General features: G+C 36.7%; 1 protein-coding gene across 2 annotated transcripts in view; it reads right to left on the reverse strand.

Annotated features, from left to right (window-relative positions):
- The window catches only part of nlgn4xa (neuroligin 4 X-linked a), a 607526-nt gene that overhangs the window by 45213 nt on the left and 542398 nt on the right, over nucleotides 1–19915 (reverse strand). The gene's annotated exons all lie outside the window — the stretch shown is intronic.

A 19915-nucleotide genomic window follows, 5' to 3' on the forward strand; every position in this document is an offset into this window, starting at 1 on the left:
AACACAAAGCACTGAGCAGCCACCTACAAGGCACCAGCAATTTCATTTCACTTTGATAATGTAGCACAACCTGAATAATATATTTGAAAATCTACCTATTACTTTTCTTGCCCCATTTATTTATCCTCTTCTAATTTATATCTATAAGTAAAATTTGAAAAAAGGCAGTATTTATAGACAATACTGGTAGATATTATAATACACATTATCTTTGGTTATTCTTTGTGAATGGCAGCAAAGAATACTGCCCTAAAGGTCGTTGAACTTATATACATGAACTTATGAAGTGAAATGCATCAGGAATATTTTAGAGAATTTTTTCCTTTTGTTAAATCTATATAAATAAAATGTAATTTCTGTCGGTCTGTATGTTCCCTATACAATCCTACACCCTTTGACTGATTTGAACCAAATTTTGTATAGTTGCCCTCTAGGACCACATGGACAAGATAAACTACCTTGAAACATGAAGTTCGAACACTGGGGATCCCATTGTATTTTTTTGTCCTGTATGCTATAGTTTTCACACTAGTGCCACCTGTTGGCTCAGAACTAGCAAAACATCCAAAATGACTGAAGCCAGACTAGCAGGCAAAGTGACCAGAGCTCAACATTATGCGGCCAGGCAACAGCAGGTGCTGCTTCTATCTGCTGTAACATAAAAGGGAGTATCATGTGCTTTTGTAGGGAAGTTTTATGCGAGGCTTAATTGAGAGTGGAAGTACAGCGCAACCTAACAGAGAATCTAAGGGTTGTTATTTAACTCCTGCTTTGTCGGATTTTTTTCCTAATTATAGCACTGCAAATTGCCTACCTTGAACTAAGAAGATGAGTCACACATGACATTGTTTATGGTTTCTACCCAGCAAGGTGTTCCCACAATTGCAAAATCCCGTTGGACCCATAAAGAATAAATTTCTGACTCACAAACACAGAGTCATTGATGGAGAGCCAATGCCGGCGACAGATGAGATAGGTAGCAATAACATTTTTAAAAAAACATAAGCCTTTAGTTCTTTCCTTAATCCATTCTACATATATACCTGGCCAATGACAGGTACTTCAACTAGTAAATAATAAGGTAAAATTTGTTATGTGCTGTTTGTCACCTGCAATTAGACTTGTTATTGAAAAACCATTAAATTAAATGAAGGCATACTTACTCCCTTCTGATTGAAAAGAAGCATACTTTCCTGTTCACATAACTGTATATAATTTTTTTGCAGCCAGAATAATTATTCCAAACTAAGTCTTACATATCCTCAATTTTATCAAAACTAACTTGTGATTTTAGAATTTACAGATGACATAAAAATTGCCTGTTACAATTATGTGCCAGAATTTGGTTAAAATAATGGTAGTTCAATCTACCAATTTTCACTGCAAAGACAGAAAGAAATCTGATAAGATTAAGGCTTTTTAACAATGACTGCATGTAAAAGCATAATCATCTTATTAGCTTTTGAAGAGCCAAATTTAAAATTAATGCAAAAAAATAAAGCCATTAACTCATTGCTTTTATGACAAGTCACATTCTGCCTTGAAATAACCACCTCTTTTAAAGTAACATCAATATGCATGTAGTACAGTCTAACTTTGGCTTTATATTGAGGATCAACTTCATCTCTACTTTTGCTGGATTCTTCTCGCATTTTAATGTGGCCAACAGTGTTCATCCTGACAGATTAAAGTCATTAATCAGCATGCTAAGTAGTGAATGTAATACATTAAGAAATAATATAGATAGACTGAGTCTGGAAACATGTCGGGTGTCATTTCTGATGAGAGCTCTACACACGTAGAAGTAAATTGTAATCAGAACTTTTTATGTAAATGCTAGACTTTTTATCTTGTCATATAAAAAAATATTCTTAACTAAGTAAAAAAAAGTTTATGGCAATGCCATATACTAAAAATTTGAAAAACATGCTGCATATCAACAAAAGATTGCATCCATTTGAATGCTGCACTGTCTGTAACACTTTGTTTCAGCCATAGCCAAACTTAACAAGTCAAATAAACAAACAGCCTAATTTTGCTTTTTGATTCCCCATTTCTGTATCTCTAGAGGTACATAAAAGATCATTAGATTTGCAAATTTTCTTAACCTCATTAGGGTTATTTCTTGTTACTAAGTACACTCACATAAGGGCTGATATAATCAGCATCCGTTAGCTTGTTGCTAAATAGGTCTAGAAAAAGCATCTAAGAGCTCAGGCATGTTACATCATATCAGGCGCTCAATAATAGGAGGTTACATCACATTCTGTTACTCATGCGCAGATTGTACTTGAGTAGGTGGATGACTAGACATATGCAAAGGGTGTCTAGCAACAGATGCCACCAATGCACTTATATGAGTGACAAAACAAATGTGGAAGAGAGAAGAGAAAATAAGCAAATAAGCTATCAGCTGCCCATTAAAACACAAAGAATCCTAAACTGTGTACAAGGAAGCAAATCAATCAAAATGTTACTGTTATGATTGGTGTGGTTCATCACATTCCTACGAGAATTCCTCAAGTGCTATGAATAAAGTATTTATCGATATTGGAGTTATATTACGTGAAGAATTCTTCTATAAGGGTTCTTGAAAAAGTTTAATAATTTTAGCATCCTTTTTAACACCGTTTTGTTTGACCTTGGAAGGCTCCATTTTGTGCAAGTTTGTTGTACAGGTTACTATGGCGTTGCAATCGGTGGTGCCCAGGGTCACAATGCATAGGTCCTTAAGGTCAAGTATATATAGTTTATCTCTATAAACTTTCTGGTATATGAGATTGGATAAAGAGTGTCGGTGTATGATTTTTGCAACAAAAACTTTTCTTTGTTAACAAACTTGCTGATTATTTATCTTATTTAGTAAAATGTTTCGTTTAATGAGACCAAGTAGGTTGCACATATAAAGTGGTTATAAATACACGAGAATTGAGGCTCTTATTGTTCTTTTTGATTAAAGTATTTTAATTATCACTGTCATCTATAGGTATGACAATATTACCAGATCTTTCATTATAACATAGTTTAAAAAATGCTTAAGCAGTAAAATCATTATTGTGCCCGGTGTACAATAATGGGATGAAAAGCAAGGAATATTGTTCGATAAATCCTTATTAGGTTGCACTCCAGTGCTGCTTCTTCTGCTTTGATCTTCCATGTGGCTCCACCAGATCTCACTGCCTGCCTGTATATCATGACACCAGTTCCACATTGCACTGATTAGGGTTAGAGGTAACACCATTAGCACTCATGTTCTCCAACTTCATTAGCTGATCCAAACCAGGATCCTACTGGATCCTTGCCAGTGTTCTCACACTCTGATCAATGGATTATGGTAGAGGACAAGCACCACCAAAGTTCTCTCAGATGAGTGCTATATGTGTTTATATCAAAAATGTTGTGTAGATCGTTCACTCAAAAGTAATAACTACCATAGCTTAACACAAGTAGATAAAATTAGACAGAAGGGGTAAGCTAAAATAAAAAATGGCTGTCTATTCATCACTTGTCATATTACTTTCCTTATTTGTCATTTTACTTCCCTTATTTATGTTTTTATGTGGCCTCCTCCCCCACTTTCATTTGTTTGATTTGAGTATGTCAGAGATATATCAGTCAACCAAACTTTCATTTAAAAAGTCAACTATTTTTGTACTAAATTTCATCATGGGATTTTGTCATGACACTTAGTTTCAGTTTTTCCCATAACTGTCAAATCTGTCCAATTAACAATTCAAAACTAAAACCTTTTGTAGACTGGATACCAATTCATTAGGCTAAAGTAAACACTATCAAGGAGTTTAACTGCATAATACTTATATTATGATACCTAATTAAGTCAATACACTGGATCAAGCAGGTTAATAGGAACTTCTTAAAATGAAGAAGTAACTCCTTGTCTGTAAATATATACTGCTTATGCTTTATTGTAAACAAGTTTCATGAAAGCTAGAATTTGGTCCTCTTCAAAAAATATTGAATAGTTTATTGTTTCTCATACATTTTCCTACAGCAAAGTAATTGGTGTTATTCTGAAAGAAGAGCACAACAAGCGTGCATGGGCTAAACAGCATTTTTTTGGCTGTACCATTGTTAAATTCAGAGGTGTATAACTGACTGTGCTGACCGAAGTACGAGTGCACCCAGATTGTCTCTCTCACTATCCTGATTGGGTGGACTACATAACAGCACACTACTCTACAAACTAAAGTGCAGATCAAAGCAAACCATCAATGACATGCGTGTGATATAAAAAGTGTATGGGAAATGTGAAGGAAAAGGCTAGGGACAGAAACAAGGCCAACTGCTTACATTTATACAGTATGCTTGCTTTATACAAGGGCATCGAAAAGGATTTCTAACTTAAGCATTTCTTAAAATATGGCACAGAAAAACCCACTGATTCATTTTCCAAAACTGTTATTGTCATTTTACCTTTACAGGTTAATGAAGAGTCTGAATCTATCTGGGCAGGTGCGAGGAGACTACAGAAACCATGTGTTGACTTGTTGCCAATTTGTCAGACGGTGTGCTTACATTCTCTATATATTCACACCCACACTTATCCAATTTCAAGTCACCAATTAACATAACCTGAATGAATCTGAGAAAGGAAAATGAGGCAAGAGTGTCCATGTTCAACACAGTTGCTGACAGGTACAATTCTAGAACCCATCTATTGGAACTGTGAAACAGCACTGTACTGCCTGTGTAATAAACCTTTGAAAATTAGGAACAAATCTCAAAATGAAATGCTGTATCCTAAAAAATATTGATGTCCGTATTAGTAGCAGTAGTAGCTATCCAAACAGTGGTATTGGTAGACTTCTCCCACTCTTGATTGGCTTTTTCTGAGGTGCATCTGACAAGCCACGTGGCTGAAAAAACAGTGAGAGCAGGTCAATTTTTACAAGTTACAGTTTGAATTTGAATTTGTGGCTTTATTTCATTTGTATGAGAATTTGCACATATCTTGTGAGATGTGGGGGAGGTTTTTGGTGGGCAAACATCATCCCACTAACTGATATTAGGCTGATACCTTGGATAATTCTGTGTAGTTAGAAATGTTCATTGCTCATTGAGGGACAAGCAACAATAAGTAAAGGTTAAAAAAATAAATTAAATAAATGTATTATTTTTGATACTCTAATTCCCAAATCACTGTTGTATGTCTAACATGTATTAATATTCTTTTAATAAAAATATTGTGTCTCTTTTTTTGATGACCAGGTATTACAATGTTTCAGTTTTTGCTGATATAATTATTATTGGCCTCCATTTTTCACTGCCAGGTTGCAGAATCAGATTAGCATTCTGGTCATGGTCTTTGTGGCTGTTGCCTATTTTCAAACAAATAAATTGATCATAAATGTGAATTGTGTCCCACTTAGGGGTGGTTCTTGCCTTGTGCACATACTGTATTTACAGCATGGGAAATGGTGCCTTCAGAAAATGAATGTTTTTTATGGCAGCAGGTATGGTATAAGACTTTGATTTCATGCACTAAGTCTAACCAACATTTTATTTTAAAATACCTAAACCATGAACATCACAGACAAAGTGTTTTCTGTCTATAGTAGAGGACATTTTGTACAGATGAAAAAAATTGTTTAGATTGTAGACAGTTTAAATGGATTGATGGATCACAGCAAGTCAGTGATGGAATGGAAAATGTAACTTTGTGGCTTTCATTCCAACTTCTTAGCTTATATCAATCTACTGGATTCTATAAGCTTTTATAAAACTTTTCAAAGTATAAAATGCATAAGGCAATTCAAAATGTTCTTATATTTCTTGTAACTTTTTATTTTTGCACTGCCTGAAAGTATATTCATTTTTAAATCTAAAAATGGAGGGTGCTTGCAGTAGAGAAAAAAATATTTCTAAAGCAAAAAAGTCATTTTCACAGCTTTACTTTAAATTCAATGATCTTTTCATTATCACAGCTGCTGCCTATGGTAAACTAAGCTAATTTCTTTGCAGGTAGTCAGCTAAGCTAATTTCTTTGCAGGTAGTCATGTTCATTAATTATCCAGTCACTAATGAGACAAAAAGAGAAATTTCTGCTATCAAGAGCTGGCATCTACAATTTCATCACCCAGGCCGAGCAAAAATAAATGGGTTTTAGACTTTTAGGCCCTTGATTCAATATGACAATTTAAGACCTTTTCTGTGCTACACCTAAAAAGAAACCCTCTACTTGTGGCCTGATAAATGTTCATGTTTAGGAACAGATATTATAGAATTATAGTAGGTGCTATTTTTATGACTTTTTCTAGTGTAGGGCAACTGCACAATACTTGTTTAATAATGACCTATAACTTCATATTTTAGAAATGTTTGGTACCTCTTAGCACACTGTTGTCTTTGATAATTTATCTATGTCATCTCAAAATGTAAATCTATAGTATAAAAAATACATTACAACATTAGAAAAGCTTTTGATGAGAGCAGGGCATTAGGCAAGCGTATCTACCTAATTCCTCCAAAACAAATATGACGTCGAATTCTGAAGGCCCCTAAAGTCCCACTGTCCATTACACTACTTGGTAATGCCAGGTGTTTGTGGTTCTCTGTGTGAAGAAAAACTTCCTAACGTTTGTGTGAAATTTAACCTTAACAAGTTTCCAATTATATCCCCATACTCTTGATGAACTCATTTTAAAATAGCAGTCTCAATCCACTTAACTACAGTAATCCCTCTTCGATCGCAGGGGTTGCATTCCAGAACCCCCCACGAAAGGTGAAAATCCGCAAAGTAAAAACCATACATTTATATTGTTATATTGTCACGCTTGGGTCACAGATTTGCACAGAAACACAGGAGGTTGTAGAGACAGGGACTTTAAAACGCTGCAAACAAACATTTGTCTCTTTTCCAAAAATTTAAACTGTACTCCATGGTAAGACAGAAATGACAGTTTCATCTCACAATTAAAACAATGCAAACATATCTTCCTCTTCAAAGGAGTGCACGTCAAGAGCAGAGAATGTCAGAGAGAGAGTGAGGGAGACAGAGAGAGAAAAGCAAACAATCAAAAATCAATAGGTGCTTTTTGGGCTTTTAAGCATGCAAAGCACCGCCTAACAAAGCAGCCGCAAGGAAGGGAGCAATGTGAAGGTAGTCTGTCAACATTTTTTAGAGGAGCGTCTGTATCCTCTAGGCCAGTGTGTGAACAGCCCGTCTGCTCACAACCCCTCCGTCAGGAGAAGAGAATGTCAAAGAGAAACAGAGAGAGAAAAGCAAACAATCAAAAATCAGTACGTGCTATTTGTGCTTTTAAGTATTCGAAGCACCGTGCGGAAAGCATATTGTAAATCATTGAGGAGTTTTATTTAATACGAAATACGTGCTCAGATTGGGTAGCTTCTCAGCCATCCGCCAATAGCTTCCCTTGTATGAAATCAACTGGGCAAACCAACTGAGGAAGCATGTACCATAAATTAAAACACCCATTGCCTGCAGAAATCTGCGAACCAGCGAAAAATCTGTGATATATATTTAGATATGCTTACATATAAAATCCGCAATGGAGTGAAGCCGCGAAAGCCAAAGCCAGATATAGCGAGGGATCACTGTATTTATTTTCATAATTTTAAACTCTTTAATAATTTCACCTCTTAGTCCCCTTAGTCTGTCCTCATGGATCATACTGCTCAGTCCTGGAGTTAGCCTTGTTGCTCTTTTGTGGATGTTCTCTAGTGCTGCTATGTCTTTTTTGAAGTATATAGACCAGAATTGTACACAGTACTCCAGGGAAGACCTCACAAGTGCATTATAATGCTTAAGAACAACCTCCATTGACTTGTACTCCACACATTGTGCTATATAATATACATTTTTTTGTATTTTAAACACTGCCTGGAGGTTGATAGAGCTAAGTCTGCTATGACTATTAGGTCCTTCTCATAAGGACTTTGGCATTTCAGACCTCCCATTGTGTATTCAAATCTAACATTTTTACTTTGTTTTGTCTAATATCTTACAGTCAATACTGTATATTACATTACAATACTTGTACATTTTGGCTCATCTTTACCTGTATCCTAGATTAAAAGATCAACATCCAGCACAACCAAACTGTATCTTCTAATCATTAAACCCATTAAAAGGAACAATTATAAACACCCAAAACACAAAATTATGATTCCCATTTATAAATGCTTTAAAATACTGTCACAAAAAGCTGTTACTCCATTACATTACTATGTACTTATAAGGTTAAAAATTAGAAACCATCAAAAACTCTGATTTAAATCAAGGAATGAAACTGATGAAATGTTATATTCTGGTTTCTCAGTTCCTTCATTGATTTTCTGAACCTGCTTCTCCCAGTTCAGAGTTGTAGAGCTTATATGGGCAGGTGCAATTGAGGTTAATGATCCATATGATCTCGAAGCACTCTCTAGCTCAGTAATTCATACCTTTTTTATGGCCTGCAGACCCAGTTGTTTGTATTTTTGTTCAGTGATAACCCTTTATTAGTGGTGCCTGCGCCACCACCACCTACTCAAAGCTTCATGATGCTCCAACAATGATGGATGGATTAAAAGGCAGAAGTCTACGTGACCATCATCATCATCAAGCCCTTCCGTGAGAATCCTAAATCCAAAGAGGACTGTTTCATTTATGTTAGGTAGAATGCCCAGAGGGGACTGGGCGGTCTCATGGTCTGGAATCCCTACAGATTTTATTTTTTCTCCAGCCGTCTGGAGTTTTTTTGTTTTTCTGTCCCCCCTGGCCATTGAACCTTACTCTTATTCGATGTTAATTAATGTTGATTTATTTTGTTTTCTTATTGTGTCTTTTATTTTTCTATTCTTTATTATGTAAAGCACTTTGACCTACTGTTTGTATGAAAATGTGCTATATAAATAAATGTTGTTGTTGTTGTTGTTGGTAATTTTAAAGTAAACTAGACAACTTTTTTACCATTAGTCGCAGTAAATGCATATGCGACATTTAAATACCGTGAAGTTAACAGTTCACATGGTACTCCTCCCAGAACTAACCCAGCAGAGGTGTGTTTAACAGTGAATTCAGTTTATAGTCTACTACCCTTCTTTTAATAAGAAACCTGGGTTTGAATACATCAGGGGTAAGAGAACAGAATGCAGAAAGGATTATTTTTTAGTTTGTTGGTCATCTTATGCTTCATTGCACATGTTTATTGCATCAGACAAAATAAGCTATGATCCGATTGTGTAAACTTTCTTTTATTTGGCAAATCAATTTGCAATGTGATGCAATACACATTTTTTATGAAACCTGAAGAGTTTCATTTTTTCATTTTTAAAAAGTCCAACTATTTAGTTCTGGTGTTATAGTTCTTTATTTCCAAATGTCTGGTTTGTTTTTTTTTTTTTACTTGTACCTCACTTCAGATAACATGCAATGGCTTTTTCTAACCATGCTTCACAGAAAAGTAAATCCTTAATTCTAAAAATCTTTTATCTTTCCTTTTTGATACCCGGGTTGAGAATGAATCTTCTGAGATTTATTTGGAATTGGAAAAGGTTGGATCAGGTGATGTTATGGGTCGCTTGAGGAGCGTGTCTATGTTCCTTGAATTTCTTACCTGAAGCATGCAATGTATAAAAGGTTTTCATCTTCCAATGACTCTACCTAAAGTTTCAATTGCTCAGTATGCCAGAGCAAATTTCTCTTAGAGTGGGGGCAGAACTTAAATCTCCAGTTAGTGGGCCAATAAAACATTATTATTGCTTAACATAAATTGATGATCCATCTAGAGTGTTATGTCTGGTTTGCATGTAGATTGTAAATGCAAAGAAATCTGATTTGTTTTTTACATTGTTTCAGTAATAAGATCTGCAGGATGCCACTTCATGCTGTCATATGATCCAGATCTTTATAGGTAATGTGATAAGTTCCTTATTTTTTAAGGAAAATGTTAATGTGGCAAAAATGCAACTGTATTTAAAAAAAAAAAGTAGATGGTGATGTATTCTATTTGGTACTTCTCACCAACCAACTTATTTGATCTGATCAGTGATCTGTAGGTAATTATAGAAAACAAATTTAAATTGGTGCTACATTATGTTTTGCTAGCAAAGGACTACTGATAGCCTGAATTTTAGTGTTAAGCAAGTTAGAAGTGGGTTCTGGGTTGAAATTTCACTTCAAGTTACTGACTGATGTGATTTTTTTCACCATGTGACTTGGATTCCTATATTTTAAGACTGACATGTTTGAGTTATTGGCAGTTCTAAATTGACCCATGCAGGTGTGTGCTTGAGCGAGCCCTATGATTGAATGACATTCTGTACAGGGCTGGCTCTTTCCTTGTGTGCAATACCACTTGGCACTAGGTGACCCTGCATTGCATTACACAGGTTTGAGAGGATTATGATTATGTTATTCTGATTTGTATACGTAATGACTTTATTAACCTAAGGACAGGAACATTATTAATAATCCACTTTTCTATAATAAGATATACAATAGGTATTGTAAGCAAATCAATCTGAATAATGTCATTCGTATTACATTTGACTTGAATTTAAATTCACTCATTTCAAATTTTTGCATGCAATTCATTGGGTTCATGTTAATGAGAACAAAATATAGCCTGATTATTTTAGGATTATTCAGTAGTTGTTATCAGACAGATTTTTTTTGTGTGAATTAGTTAATGATGCCAATCTTGAAATGCCACTTACACTTTTGGTGTGGGGTCGTTCATAATTACATCAAATCTGCAATCAAACCCGTTTAACGTCACAATGTTCAGCAACAGTTGCCTTGCATAGTATGACTCACAATGTTGCGGCAGGATGTTTATATGGCATCAATCAATGTCTTTTTCTAGCTGTTATTAAACCTCTGCTAGCACTGTCCAGCCTACAGGAAAACGGGTCTCAATTATTTCAGCAATGCATATCATGCATGCATGTCAGAGGATCTCCTTACAGGCTCTGTCAAGGTATGTAATAGCTCACATGAACAAGAGGGGATGCCAATCACTAATATTGTCATCTCCTTCTTTCCCAGCAGTGCAGAGAAACAACCCCAGAGAGGGCAACTGACTCCACCTTTTTTGGTTCACAGTCACAACAGCCCTGGCTTCCTGGAAGAATGTGTCATTTTGGTAAGAGCGACCCGCCAGACAGAGCTCCTCAACAAACTGTCTCTGACATGCGGAGAGAAGCCATATACAGTATATCTTTTCACAGCCTTTTTTGTACCATGACCTCAAGGGCAAAGACCTCAAAAAGCATACCTTTTTTTTTGTTTTGTTAAAATATTAAACTGGGTGACCTGTTTGGCATCCTACATTTTCTTCTGGCACCCTGTCATTCCTGCACCTGACTACAATCTTCTCAGCATCTGTATAAAGACTCATTCGTATGCACTTGTAGTCTTCAACAGCAGGAGACTAAAGAAACTCTTTATTTTGCTATGACTGTTCCCAGAATGAGGTATTTCATCTTGCAGGGCACCCTAGATATCAGTGACAGGAATCTCAGTGCACAGCTTGAGCAACTTTGGCAACTCCAGTCTGTTCTGGGAACTGAGAAAGATGGCTACAAAGTCTCTAAGGGAAGATAAATGAGGCATTTGTTAGAGGAATCTGTGAGTACGTCACACACCATTTATGGTCTAGTGACCCACGTCCTGCTCAAGGAGGAACTGAAACAGTACACTCATCTGTTCCCCAGAGAGTGGCAATCATGGTGGGTGATGCAACGTTCCTTATGGATGATGCTGTAGTTGTGACTCGCTAGGCTGACTGCTTGAGCAGCTGTTTAAAGCTGATCCTCCAGGTAGGATGTTGGACATCTCTGGGTCCACGGTTCCTGAGGCTGATCATCTAATAAGCTATAAACCATCCAATTTCACTGAGATTGCACATGTAGTGAACCAGTTGAGGGTAGAGAAGGCTATAGAGATCTGTGGTATCTGGGGTGAACTTCACTAGGCCTAAAGCTGTCCTCCTGGCATTTCAAATAACCTTTGCTTTCATGTGGAAGATGGTTGATTATGTGGCTTGCAACAACTACAAGGAGATAACACTGCTCTTGGTGCTGGGTAAGGTCCTTGTTAGGGTCACTCTCAATAGGAGCCGTGATCACTTAGTCACCCTTTAGCGAATGGAAGAGTCTGGTTTTACACCTAAAAGTCTACCATCAACTGCATCCTTGCACCGAGGGCTCTCATTGAGCGCAAATGCAAAAATTAGCAGTTTCTTTTCATCTTTTGTTGATTTTCAGAAAATGTTTCACTCAGTTGATTGAGTTGCCCTTTGTGACATCCTGAGACTTTGTTGGACCCTCCGAAAATGCTGGATATCATGGCTTGCCTGTATGCTGGTACTGTGAGTGATGTGCAGAATTTAGGGAGAACCTCTGTATTTTTCCCAGTTGATTCTGGGGTTCATCAGCGGTATATTCTTGCTCCTACTCTGTTCAATACTTGCATGGCCTGGGAGTTGGGCAGGGTCGGGTGGCCCAGGGTCTGAGTGTCTGGGCTTGCACGTATCCTGGATAAAAACCAAGATCCAGTCCTTTAATGACCTCTTGGGCACAGCCATCAGCAGTGTGTCTTTCTGCAGAGAGAATGTCAACTTCATCAAGATGTTTATTTACCTTGACAGCGACATTCATGTCTTTAGTGACTCTTCCTATGAAGTCAGTAGATGGATTGGGAGAGCATGGGGAGGTCACTGGAAAGGAGTGTATGGCATTCCTGATATCTATGCAAAAGGACAAAGGTCCAAGTCTTGAGAGTCCTGGTGCTTCCTGTTTTCCTATATGAATTACGAGATATAGATGGTATCCAGTGACATGAGAGGAAGATTGGACATCTTTGGAACTGTGTCTCTTCAGAGAATCCTTGGGTACCGCTGGTTTGACATTGTGTCGAACAAGCAATTACTCAAGGAGTGCCGAATGAGGCACATTACCTGCATTGTGTGGGAGTATCAGTTACGGCACTATGGCCATGTGGTGCGATTACCCAAGGGTGAAACTCATTGCTATGGACTCAAAAGGCTGGACCAGGCCAAGGGGGCTATGGCAGATAGATTTTCATTTCCAGAGGGTGGGACTGGACCATGTGTTTACCTGGGGGTGTGGCCAACCGGGATATAAGCTGCCAACCAGGATCCGAGCTGTTTTCTTGTGTGGTGGGTGCGGCCACATGCTGTAACAGTGCATGCTCCCCAACCTGCTATGTTTTTATATTGTCAGCATGAGAATACTGCAATTGTCTGCAATGTCTTTTCATTTACACTGAAAAACAAGCATTATTAAAGCTTTTAAGTCCACATCTACTCACCCTGTACACTTTACCTCCCCACCTAGCCAATGTAGTACCAGCTGTAGTTACATATACACTAAATCACAGGCCATGCATTACATTATACTCTAACATTACGGGCAGTACTCTGTGAGGCAGAATTGTGTGCAAAGAGAGACTGATGTTAGCTGCATGACATCAATTAATGAAGAGCGCCGATATAATCAGCAGCACAGACTGTGACTTTGTGATATTAAGGTAGGGATTTAAATCACAGGGCAGATGAACTTTTTGACATTAACCAATTTGTTACATTACACAGCGTGATATTAGGTTGAGTACATCATAGATGCTTTCATTGGGAGCTTATGGAAATAAAAAAAATATGTGGCATTATGTGCTGTAACATTAATGGGCCTGACTGTATATCTTTAATGAGAAAAGGGTTTTACAGGGTTTTCAAACAATTGATTCTCACTTTGGTTTTATTTTTTGATGTGCAGTAAGTGCTTCAAAAGTGCTTTATTAATTTGCTATATCAGAACTTATTTGACAAATAGTGGAGTGGGAAATTTCTTCCTGGTATGCTATTTTGTATGAGAATATGTTGTGACAATATAATAACTAAATATATTCCCAATAATAGATATGTGTGTACAAATGTGGGCATCTTAGAAGCTAATTGCTGTCTATCCATTTATGCACTGATCCATCCATATTTGGATTGATCTTATTGTAATACTGGACCTCAGGTGACTGGGGTTCTTCTTAGTGACATTGGGTACAAGGCAGGAACCAAAAACTGATATCCATTTTTCAACCTCCCACAAAGAGGGAGGGCTGTACTGACAGTGTTCATACCCAGAATAAAGACTAATGCCAAAGAAAAGCAATGATTTTTAAACTAATAAATAAAAGGGAGTGATAAAACACAGAGATTACATAGAGTAGAAACGAAAAAGAGCTTGAATTAAGAAGTCATGTGGCCTTTAACTGTACAGTTTTTGGTTTTCTGCTTTAACAAGTGTGATCAGGTGGCTTGTCCCACTTCCCATGGAAGTCCCACAAAGAGAATGCCTAAACCTCATCTCATCTCATATTTCCTCATAATAATTACTCATGGTGGCTCTAAAATCCATACTGACCCCTACTCTCTTTTTTTGTTTCTTTTTCCGGCTTCTTTGTGGTGGTGGCCTGCGCCACCTCCACCTACTCAAAGTTTCATGATGCTCCAACAATGATGGATGGATTAAAAGGAAGAAGTCTACGTGACCATCATCATCAAGTCCTTCCGTGAGAACCCTAAATCCAAAGAGGACTGTTTCATTTATGTTAGGTAGAATGCCCAGAGGGGACTGGGCGGTCTCATGGTCTGGAATCCCTACAGATTTTATTTTTTTCTCCAGCCGTCTGGAGATTTTTTTTTGTTTTTTCTGTCCCCCCTGGCCATTGGACCTTACTCTTATTGAATGTTAATTAATGTTGATTTATTTTATTTTTCTTATTGTGTCTTTTATTTTTCTATTCTTTTATTATGTAAAGCACTTTGAGCTACTGTTTGTATGAAAATGTGCTATATAAATAAATGTTGTTGTTGTATCTCCTCTCTTTCTTTAATTTTGCCTCTTTTCAGCTAGTAAAAGTCTTGCCCCTTCCAACTCTAAGCTCGGTTAGTCTATGACTTGCAGAGGCTTGAAACGCCATGCAATGACCGATCTCTGGAAAAACCTTTTGGGTCATTTGGGTTGTACTACTAGATCCAGTGACAAATTTCATTTTTAAGTCACAAGGCTACCAGTCATTGGTATTATACTATTGTCTCTAGTCTACGGAAGATATGCAAGTAAGAATACCATTGCACTCTGTACACAAGATAATAAACTTGAATTACATCTAGATAAGTAACATCATATATTATTTTTTTATCATTCTGCTCACCAATCACACAATAATAAATGAACCAATTTTCTTGAAATGTTAAATATTAATCACCTTTGGTCCAAATAGAAATATACATTGTTTAGCTTACTAGGGAGAAGAGTTGTAATGGTGGCTGGCAATCCAAAAACTGGCACCAATGCAGACACTACAACTCACTTCCCGCATGCAGGACAGCACTGGTATTAATGGGAGGATACTGTACTGGCCAAAGCGGAATCTCACCAAAGGCCACAGGTACGGCATTTTCTTCTGATCTAATTTGGATAATAATTTTATGGTGTCACTGGATTACAGATTTTGACTAACAGTAGATCTTTTTGTCTCATTGTTGGTTGTGTTTAGCTATGTTGAATTTCCAAAAGGCAGTTTTTCCTCCATTTATTTTCATCTAGATATCTTTTTGAGGAATATATTGGTCCAGAAGAAGCGTACGGTGTGGCCAAACCTTTAATGATCAATGTTCTTTACTTCCAACACCCCAAAACAGTCTTTTTGCTCAGTTTTGTGGTTGTAAAATCAGCATGCAAAACAAATTTTAGCACCAGTTTAACAGAACATATTAGTGATATTAGGTTGAGTACATCATAGATGCTTTCATTGGGAGCTTATGGAAATAAAAAAAATATGTGGCATTATGTGCTGTAACATTAATGGGCCTGACTGTATATCTTTAATGAGAAAAGGGTTTTACAGGGTTTTCAAACAACTGATTCTCACTTTGGTTTTATTTTTTGATGTGTAGTAAGTGCTTCAAAAGTGCTTTATTAATTTGCTATATCAGAACTTATTTGACAAATAGTGGAGTGGGAAATTTCTTCCTGGTATGCTATTTTGTATGAGAATATGTTGTGACAATATAATAACTAAATATATTCCCAATAATAGATATGTGTGTAAAAATGTGGGTATCTTAGAAGCTAATTGTTGTCTATCCATTTATGCACTGATCCATCCATATTTGGATAGTAGTCGTAAACAGTGGCGTAGCTAGAGTTCGTGTCACTCGGGGCGGGGCTTCAATTTGCCGTCCTCCAACATATTTGAATATGTTAACCTATTTAATTAGAAAATTAAAATGACGTATAGAGAAAAATTAAGATATATTTTGTATAGATTTCTTCATATATATAGAGAAACAGCAATAATTTTTCACATATATTTATAAGCATCAACTAGACAAGAATATAGTATAGACGCATTAATATGCCATGTGCAAATTATTAGTTTAATATAATTACTCGGCGAAAACCAGAACCAGTGTAGTGTAGGTGGAGATATTTTCTGTGCAGAACAGGAACGCATTCAGATTGATAACGAAACGAAATTATAAATTGTAAATTAGTTGTTTATCTTCCTAGAAATTATTATCGGTGTAATGTTTGTTTATTTTTGTTATTGCCTCATAAATTTCAACTGCTGTATCTGATGCCGTCACAGAAGGACAGTCTGAAAATTATTTTTAAAGCATTTGTGGGTAAAAATCTGAGAATTTTACTTTTTTCATTCATGAGTGATATTTTTCTGAATCCTGCTGCTTACACACGAATTGTACTGAGCCTTTGGGCCAAAATGTGCTGCCTGGGGCGGACCGCCCCCTCCGCCCGCCCCTAGCTACGCCACTGGTTGTAAGGTACCTATTATTCTGTGATGTTATATTACAGATAACAAAAAGAGTGAGGTTCAGGCTGTCTGACAAGGAGATTGACAGCCTGCTCCATGTTGGTCAAACATGTGGATAGTAATTTTATTGCACTGTGTGCATGTGGCAATAACTTTGAAATGATCTGATATTTTTATCAAAGGAAATTCTTACACTTTTGAAAAAGACAACACTGTCACACTCCAGAGTATCGTTACAAACTGTGATAGAGATAAGTCATGATAGAACAGAATGAAATGCCACTTTTAATGCATGCTGAGTTGCTACTTAGAAAATGGTTGACGGAAAATGTGTGAGAAATTGTGCTAATAGCTTTTACTGTTTCTTGATGGTAGACACTATTGAATTCACATTTTATGGTAGGGCACTTATAATTTTAGGCTTTGATTCCAATACAGCATTGTGATTTGTAGAAAATGTGAAATCAAATATTGAACGAATCAACTTTGAATCTTTTTTTTTTTTTTAACATTATCGAATATCACCACTGATGCTGTCTCTGGTAATAGTATGGAGACCTTCAGTGATGTTTGTGAACCCCAGTCTCCCTCACCAGATCCTCTACTGGAAATGCTTTCCACAGTGCATGGATTCAATTATACAACAAGACTTCCAATTAATTATTATTTACTATTTGTGAAACACTAAACTAGGAAATACATAGAAGTAGCTTTTGTGGTTCCAACTCAATAAGGAGTTACTGCAATAATGGACTCCAATCATACACAAAAATAACAAGTTCTTGATGATGGATGGGACACTTGCATTTTAGACAGAAAATAGAAAATGGTCAACATTTAAAAAACAAATATTTCCATTCATATACAAATTATACAACTAAATTATACAAAGATTCCAGAGTACTTCAGCTAGTGTACAATAAAAACTGAACCATGGACCTTGTGCCATTGACCCTAAAACAGAACTAAATAATTAGATGAATGACCGTCTTGTATAACCTGGATAGCTAGTATCACTGTTATCGCTGAGGGTGATGCCATTGTGTTTGCACTTTTCCTCCAGTTATAAGAGGCATCTCCATGTCTAACATCACAGTAAACAAGTATCTCTTGTGGCTCACCTCATCTGTCTGTGATCTCAATCCTTATAAACTCCGTGTGGTATGGAGTGGGTGTTTAATGACTTTCTGAAAAATTCCACTGAGTTATCGACTGTTGGGTTTAACTGGAAAATATTCATACGATTCATTTTAACGGCTAGGTCTAAAATCCCCAAGGCATTTGTCCTGAATGTAGGGCACTGTGCAGTTATGTAGTTTTCTATCAAAAATATTTTAAACACACTGACAAAGAGGAAATAGGAAAAAAGAAAATATGGATTGCATTACATATGGTGCTGAAACTCTTCAAATTGCTTGTTCGATAGCTGCAGACAGCCTTTGAAGATTCATGGAGATTTGTACAGTTCTATACAAACTTCAAAGATAGAAATGTGGATAATGTTCAGCTTTGGCAGATGCCCTTAATGATCAAAGAGGCAAAGTGGATAGCCTGGCAGATGTTGAGGACAATATATCTCAATTCCTGCCATGGCTATGCATTTTGCATGCATAAAGAATTCTGTTCTGCTGTTATCTGATTTACATACATTTATAACCTCTTTTTATCAAGACACTATAGGCTTAAGATTGCTTGCCGCCTGGTTATGGAAATGACAGGTTTGGAAAATGGATGGATTCTGTAGTTTTCTTTCTCATATAATTAATATGATTTATAATGTAGCATAAAATTCTCAGATTGCCTAATTCACATTCAGTGATGTGTAATACAATATTCTCGAAGAATGCACTCTTTATATTTTGTTCATTGCAGCTGTTTAATTATCCAGTTGCACAAACAAGTCTATTCTAGAATTTGTTCAGCAGCATAACATAAAGTTGTTATATTTGCATAGTCTAGTTCTGGGTTGTGTGGGGGCTAGAGAATATCCTGGTAGCACTGGTCACTCACACATATTCACTCATTTCCCAATACGGAACTGCCAGTTAGCCTAACTTGCACGTCTTTTGTTATGTGGTTGGAGAACCAAGGAGTTGAAAACCAGTACAAACAAAGAATACCATGCAGACTCTACATGGACAATGACTGGCCACAGACTTTTGAACTTAGTACACTAGATCTGCAAGGTAGCAGTCTCTGTAAAATTAATCACCTTTATGCAAGAGTTTTTGTTTTTTTTTCTGTCCCACTTCATATGAATGGTAGTTTCCTCAGACTGAATATTTACAGCTTTGTCTAATGGCTTCCTTAGTGTTTGTCAGCCACTGGGTGGCATGGATTAAAGGCTGTTGCCAGTGTGTCACAAGTTGCCATTGTTTGTATAGGTAGTGGGTCATGGTAGGTCATGCTCGCTCTTCCTCCTGACTGTAATGATCACACTTGACTTATCCTAATATATATATGATTACAGTTTAATTACCCTTGGAGAGTCACAAACCTGACCTGACCTGGTTGCAAAGACTCTTATATGGGAATAAGTGGCCTGTGACACCAAAAAGGCTGAGAAACACTGCTGTATACTGTATGGAGGAAAATTGTCACGACTAACGATCAGAATGGCTTTTGATGTAGGAGGCTACATACACTGATGAGTGTACTGAGAAAGTGCCTTTCTTGCTTCTCATGCATGTCAGGGTGTTACAGGTGTCTCAAGAATGGACCGTCATCTATTTCCTGTACATTCATTTGCTTTGCAGACAATTGCTATATATCCTAAGTGACTAACAAAAAAATATCAACATATTGAACTGAACATCCACCTGAGGGTCTGTTTACATTAATAAAAGTTGGTAAAAAACTAATTTAAAAATGATTAACCACTTGGCTATGACTAGCATAAATAAACTCAGGTGCAACCAAAATTCTTTACAATACATCCATCAATTTATTCAATTTAATGCCTACTTAATTCCAGACCAGAGGAGACAGGAGTTTATTCTGAAAGCACTAGGATCAAGATAGAAACCAACCCTGTACAACTTTCAGCCAAGTGCAGTATTTCTATTTAGAGGCCACCCGATTACTTCAATTGAGCTC

This window comes from Polypterus senegalus, chromosome 2 (genome assembly GCF_016835505.1).
Source record: "Polypterus senegalus isolate Bchr_013 chromosome 2, ASM1683550v1, whole genome shotgun sequence".
Classification (NCBI taxonomy): Eukaryota; Metazoa; Chordata; class Cladistia; order Polypteriformes; family Polypteridae; genus Polypterus; species Polypterus senegalus.